Below are 7,500 nucleotides of genomic sequence, written 5' to 3'. Positions count from 1 at the left end.
GGTTGTATTTTTCAGCATTAGTGCAAAGGGAAATGCAATATCCTGCAGGTTTAATGGGACACAGCTGACCAGGGGCCAGACCAGCAGATGACCGTTGTCTGGATCTGGAAGCTACCTAAAGAGAGACACTAGCCTATAGCCCAAATTAGAGACGGACGACGGAAGATACAGAACTGAACATGAGAGAGAGAGAGAGAGAGAGAGAGAGAGAGAGAGAGAGAGAGAGAGAGAGAGAGAGAGAGAGAGAGAGAGAGAGAGAGAGAGAGAGAGAGAGAGAGAGAGAGAGAATCTGGAAGAAAATAAATAATACGAAGGAGAGCTTTATAAATGGGTGGAGTGTCTCTCTGCCGGCACACATCTGCTTTTACCATGACAGACCATGAAGCAGGTTCATACATAAAAAAAAACGCAAACATATTAAATATAAAAATGTTCCCGTCGAATAGCTTCAGAGATCTATTCCACAGCTGGCCTGACTGTGATGTAAGTTTTCTTTTATTGTTTTGACATAGAAATGAAATGCAAGGAATGAGGAAATGGCGGAAAGAGGTCAACCTTGAGTACACTCAGGGCAGGTTATCACCACACGGGCAACACGTCTTTTTGGAGAGGTGTGAATACACAACATACCAAACGTTCTTATGAGCACCCAAGGAGAGAGGGACGTTTTGACAGTATAACAAAGTGAGCGCTTCTTATTTATCCAGTAAATGTTGTGAAGATTTGTTTAATATATGCTTCCTGGCAAATAAAAAGAGGCAGGGGAGCAGGAAAGAGAAAAAGTAAAAAATAAATCATACCAGACCGTTTGTAGAAGGAAGCACAATGCCGCCAGAACCTAAAGAAAGGTTCCTGAGCAGAACAACATGCGATTTACAGGAAATGACAGTTGACAGTGACGGATGTGTTGAGTCTTTTATGATAAGTGTCACCTTGCTCACCATCTGCTCGGCTATGTGTTTGCCAGACGGACAGGTCGGTAGGCGGGACCAAGGGCTACTTCCCCACTGCGTGATAGGCCCGCTGAGGGGAATCAGCCTCCCAGCGACTGGCCGAGGTTCATTTTTATTGGGATGTTGGATAAGGACTGAGAGGTGGAGGACAAGGACCAGGTGTTGTGCTGTTAATCAGGAAGCTCTATTCTGAGATTATATTAAAGCAAACCAGTTCAAATGTAGGCTATGCACCCACAAAAGTCATGCACCTGTTTGCAAAAGAAGAGTAAGCCTTGTTTTTAGTGCTACGTTTAAAACCCCACTATTTGTGAGCCACCTGATGTTTACTATCGCAAACGTCCAGCCGACTTCCCCTGACACTGTAAATACAAGACACAGAGTCTGGCAGGGCAGGTACCTGTTAGGCCTGACAGGGTTTAGTTTGGGGCTACTGCACTGTTGTATGTTTGACAGATGTTTTGCTATTCCCTCTAGAATTAGGCGCTAATTGAATGATAGTGGTTCAGAAGGCAGGTTGACCTTAGAAGGAGGCTTATATCCGTTTCTGGGAAACTCATTATTTTTATTTTGCAATAACTTTAAAATGCTATTTCAACATCTCAAGCTTCATACCGAGTACTCAGAGACGTGAGTTGTTGATGTAATTGCGATCCGTCTTGGAAAGGGGTTATGTGAGGAGGAAATAAAAGTAGCGGATCACATTGCTCAAGTTATCCAAGGATAGTTGCAAAAGTGTTGGATGAAATTAAGAAAAAAATAGTTCCATATATTCTGTGTGTGTGTGTGTGCATACCTGCTGAGCAAAGTCGATCACAATATTGAGCATCGATACATTTACGGGGGTCAAAATATCACAATATCACAATAGTACACAATCAGTTTATCATGTTTCCAAATCCAGAACAGCTAGCACCGAGCTAACAGGAGCCCAACTGTAACACTACACTCCTATAGACTATCCTCTGGTTTAACTGCCACTTCAGCACAAACCGGGGCATCGATGGAAACCCGTGGAAACGATGAGCGAGGCTGAACAGCCAGGGCAGAAGTTGAGGAGGGGGTTACGGGTGAAGATGCTGACAAGGGCAGTTTCTTCCTATTTTTTTTCTCCGGACCCAAAAAGCAAGCGGAGTGTGAAAGAGCCCCCCACTGTAACGGATTAGGGTGAGCTTCAAGGTGGAAGGTCACTCGTCCGTGTCAGGGTTTCTCCTAATGCCATCGCCACACACCTTTGCTCGTACACAGTATACATTTGTCAGTGCCAGGCGGACGCAGTGGCCGCCTTATGCTGCGTGTTGTCTTGACTCTGGCAGATGTCTTAAAATAAATCCAATCGATGCTCGAAAACTGAACCAATCTTAAATGTTCAATCAGTTCATGAGATACCGATTTTATTTAAATGACTATAATGATATCATCCTATAAAAAGTTGTTATGATGATACTAAAAGTGTTCGCATTCTCCTGATTCGTTGGGCTGACCTTTCTACTGATACAAAACATGTCGTAATCTACTTGATGTATCACATGTTTTTCATGTTGCACTGCTACTCTTATGTTCCTAACGTAAACATTTTACAGGTCTACCACTTCTACGACACACTTGTAAATGAGCTACGGAGGTCCGACATAGTCCAGTGCTGCTGACGGTGTATTTCCCGCCAGGGAACCCCACCGCAGGAACAAGAGACCGGCGACAGATCCGGATGGGAGAGGCTGGAAAGAGGACAGTTGAGAGTGGGGACGTTTGTTGACTTTGTCATAATGCCTGGTTCAAATGCACCAGTCTGAACTCAGTCCAAATCCAACCATGTCTTTCATTGACCATCACTAAAGGATAACACACTGTAGTGACATAATGGTATCCCTCACCGAGGTGGTGGTTGCCTACCTTGTAATTTGAGTGGTATGGGTTCTTCACAAACAAACCAAATCCTTAAGGTCACATGACCTAACGGCAAACTGTTACACTTTCTGGAGTTGGCCGCTAGGTGAATGCGGACGTCGTTCAAGTAAGAGTTCCACGTAAACCAAAACCACACAAAATATATTTAGGCATAATGAAATTAAGGCAACACACACACACACACACACACACACACACACACACACACACTCATCCAGTCCCCTGGCTCGCTGTTTCCACATCCTGTTGCACTGTTCAACGTGTTTCACAGAGTGTGTGTGTGTGTGTGTGTGTGTGTGTGTGTGTGTGTGTGTGTGTGTGTGTGTGTGTGTGTGTGTGTGTGTGTGTGTGTGTGTGTGTGTGTGTGTTTGAGTGTTTGAGTGTGGTTGCAAGTGTGGGGCTATATAAATCACGTGTGTGTAGGTGTGTTTACTTGCGAGTGTGGGGCTATATACGTGGTGTGTATGTGTCTGTGTGTGTGCAGGTGTGTGTGGTTGCAAGTGTGGGGCTATACAAGTGATGTGTGTGTAGGTGCGTGTACTTGTGAGTGTGGGGCTGTATAAGAAGTTGTACGACATTTCCAGACATTTCCAGAGGGGTGTGGAAGACAGGGGGACAGCGGCTTTAACTCCTTCAACCTGGAAGAGATCTTGAACCAAGGATCAGAGTGATAGGGGTCTCCCCCCCCCATTCTCTCTCTGATCCTTAGTTCCAGAGGAAGAGAAAGAGTGGAAAAAAACAAATGAGGGAGAGGGAGGAAGAGAGAGAGGGGACAAAGAGAGTCAGGAGAAAGTGCAAGAGGTGAGGGAGGAAGAGAGCGGAGGAGGGGAACAGGATGGAGAGAGAGAGAGAGAGAGAGAGAGGGAGAGAGAGAGATCCGTGGGATGGGAGGTGGTCGAGGAGGTGACAATTAATAATGGAAGAGTCGGCTGGACAAAGGGCAGATAGATGGATGCAGACTGCAGGTGGATGTGTGTTTGCGTGTCTGTCTGTCTCTGTCTGTGTCTGTCTATGTCTGTCCGTCTGATTGTTTCTGTGTCTGTGTGTTTGTGTGTGTCTGTGTTTGTTTGTGTGTGTCTGTGTCTGTTTCTGTGTGTGTCTTTGTGTGTTTGTGTCTTTATGCGTGCGTCTGTGTCTGTGTCTTTGTCCGCTGTTTGTAGGAAGAATGGCACAACGCACACGCAGAATGTGGAAAGAACGATCTATGACATGTGGGGGGAAGATGATTGAACTAGAGTGAGAGACAGATGGATGAAGAAGGCGAAAAACGACGGACAGCATAAAGTCCAGATGAGGTGAGAGAGAGGGAGTGCTGAAAGGGTTGTGCTGGTAAGACGATGGTAGGAGGCGGGGGGGGGGGGGGGGGGGGGGGGGGTTGGGGATCAAAGCAGATGAAAGGTAAGGTGTAGGGGGGGTTTAAGGGGGTCCTGTACTGAAATCAAATATGTGCAAGCTGATGACCTAGGATGCGGTTGGTGTCCAATGGGTAACACATGCCCGTACACATGGGCTGTATTCCTGTGAAGCTTGGCTACACTTTATGGGTCCATTCACCAGGAGAGTGGGCTCTATGAAACTGAAGACTGCAGAACATCAAAAGTCATAGGATATACCATAATTTTATTAAAAATATGCAACTTGTTACCGTTGAATCATTTAATAAAAGAAACAAAAAAAAAAGGAAAAATTTTCAGGAAGGCTGCATTGTCCACTCCTACACCCGTAGTTATGGACATCATAGTCCCACATAAAGAAAAGCCGCCATCTTCTCCACAAACAGAAGAAATTATGCCAGGACATTTGTGCGAACATATACGTCCCACACACACACACCCTTTTTGGAAAAACAACTTCAAAGATTGAAAGAGGGGGAGTGGTGGACAGCATGTATAAACTGTATATAATAAATAAATCAAAGTTGAAGAGCCTTCATAATGACAGGGGGGGGGGGGGGGGATGGGGAAGCAGCAACAGACGTTGAGTGTGAATAAAACAGTCATTATGTCCCTCTGTTGTCGATGACACAACGCAGACACGCAGCGTCTCATGGGTCAAGAATGAGGTGGGCGGGTCCCCCTTTGCCAGGGAGTGCTTCAAGACAGTATGTGACATTTTGTTTTTCTCTGTAATCTATTGTCCATGAAGACGGTTAGTTATTATTGGGTTCCGGTCATGAGGGGGGGGGGGGCGGTCAGTGGGCCCGGGGAGCACCGCACCATGAAACACGGCCTTCCCCAGCCAGGACTTGTCGGGCCCTGACATGGCCACGGAACTCTGCTGGCTCCTCCCTCGGCGTCGTTGATGGAAGCGCTTGTTGATTCTGGTCTCAGATGCAGCTTAGCCGTCGCAAATGATAGGCTTCAGGGGGGGGAATAAAAATTGTGACATGCCCAAACGGCCGTCTGTAATTTGGCGTTGGCACCAGCTTGTCATCGGGGCGCTTCATAGCCCCACGGTTTCAGTCAGCTATTGTGTGTGTGTGGCGTAGTTTGTGTGTGTGCGTGCGTTTGTGGTGTTGTCACACGATGACGAGCAGTGCGATCACAAACTCGGCGTCCAGTTCCCAGCCTGGTCCGCACGACAGCGATGAGCTCACCGCCGTTTCAGTCGGACAGAATGCCGATTGTGGTTGGATCCTACCCGTCTGTCCTCCCCCTCTTTGTGTTTTCTCCTCCTTCTCTCTCCATCCATAATGGTCCCCTGTTGTCAGTGATGAGAACGATAGATTGGTATCTTATGATTGGTATCTTATCTGTCGGATGGTGGTTGTGGATGTGTGGCTGTCGAGTCAGTAGGAGTGGATAGGAAGCATGCGGTTGATCGCTGTGTAACAGTTCCGTCTGTCATCCGTTATCCTTGTGATCCTTGTGTTGCTTCACGCCAACTAATCAGTACCATTCTCTCTCTCTCTCTCTCTCTCTCTCTCTCTCTCTCTCTCTCTCTCTCTCTCTCTCTCTCTCTCTCTCTCTCTCTCTCTCTCTCCCTCTCTTCCCCTGTCCCCCTCCTCTAGAGTGACATCATTCACAAAATGTCCTGGCGTTTTGTTAGAACTTTTGCCAGCCTCCTGTGTGTGGGTTTGACATAAAGAGGGTAACGAGTTGTGAGGGGCACCATAGAAGAAGTGTATGGCTTTGACTTTGAAATTATATTTTGACCCCCTCCCCCGCTTCTTATTGTGGTTTCCCTAGCCAGCTTTCTCACAGCTGTGTGTTTCTGAGAAACATGTGCCTCCAGGTTATGATGAAGTAGCACATGGATTCTCACATTAAGGTTAAACCATGGAAGAGGGGGTGATGGTGTAGTATAGTGTGTGTGTGTGTGTGTGTGTGTGTGTGTGTGTGTGTGTGTGTGTGTGTGTGTGTGTGTGTGTGTGTGTGTGTGTGTGTGTGTGTGTGTGTGTGTGTGTGTGTGTGTGTGTGTGTGTGTGGTGTGTCTGGTGAAGGAGAGGGGATTATTCCAGTCCCAGACGTCATCACAGCCCTGGATGGAAAGGGGAAGTTCCAGAGGTCAACAAATGCCGTTTAAACTCCCAGTTAACTGCACCTGCAAACTTTCCCCCTCTCTCTCTCACACTCTGTCTCTGTATATCGCAATCACTCGCACACTCTCTCTCTGTCCCTCTCTGTCTCTGTCTCTCTCAAGAGGCCCCTCTGATGTATGCAGGTGTGCACGTTTTTACAACAGGGCAATTAACCACTTGATTGCACTGTCCCTCCCCCCCCCGCCCCCGTCCTGACACCCCAGATCACATCCGCTGAGCGGTTGGAGAGGGAACCAAGACAAGACACACCTTGAGGTCGTGTAAACCAGTCTGGGTGATAAAAACAGCATCTCCCCTGGCTTCAGAGACACATGCGTTACCAATATTATGGGCTTTACACGGATAAGTTGGTGTTGGCAAGGGAAACGGTTTCCACTCTTTTGCCAGGTTGGCATTGTCCGTTAAGGTCTGTTGGTCTTTGGGTTCTGGCAGGTTCTCATCGTTCCTCATGGAGAGTCTTAAATTCCCCGAAAATGAATATGCTTGGCATTGTAATAAGATAACAAAGATAGTGTACCCCCCCAGACGGGCTGGTTATTCAATTCTATTTTTTATTAAATTCTAACCATTTGGCACGATGGCAGTTGTTTTTGGATTACAGCGTGGACATTGCTGACCGTAGCCAGTGAAACAATAACCAGCTAAATCAAATCATCACTTTGTTATCGCTGGAAATCCTTTAACCCAATCCTATAATGAAACATTTGTTCTCCCTTTTTGCCATTCACCTTCATAAACTGAGCAAGCAATTCTGATGGTGTGTGTGAAGGGGTGTGTGAGTGTGGGTGGGGGTGTGGGTGTGTGTGTGGGGGGGGGGGATGGGTGGGACCCTGGCCAGCTCCTCACACCACTGCCTGGTTGCATATAGAGTACAAACATGCGCGTGTGTGCGTGTGTTTATTTAACCAGTTTTAATTCTCCCTTAGGGAATCCTTTCCGCCTCCTCCCTTCCCCGCTCCATCTTCTCCCCGATTCCCTCCCTCACATCCCCCCCTTAAACCCCCGTCCTCCATCCTTCTCTTTCTTCTGGTTCCCTGTCTTCTGATCCCTCCATGATCCGGCTGAATCGCGCCCCCAAATGTATTTCTCTCGTGCATC

Source organism: Gadus morhua, chromosome 1 (genome assembly GCF_902167405.1).
Source record: "Gadus morhua chromosome 1, gadMor3.0, whole genome shotgun sequence".
In the NCBI taxonomy this organism is placed as follows: domain Eukaryota; kingdom Metazoa; phylum Chordata; class Actinopteri; order Gadiformes; family Gadidae; genus Gadus; species Gadus morhua.
The sequence above is the reverse complement of the archived record's forward strand: the minus strand, read 5'-3'. Positions refer to the sequence as shown.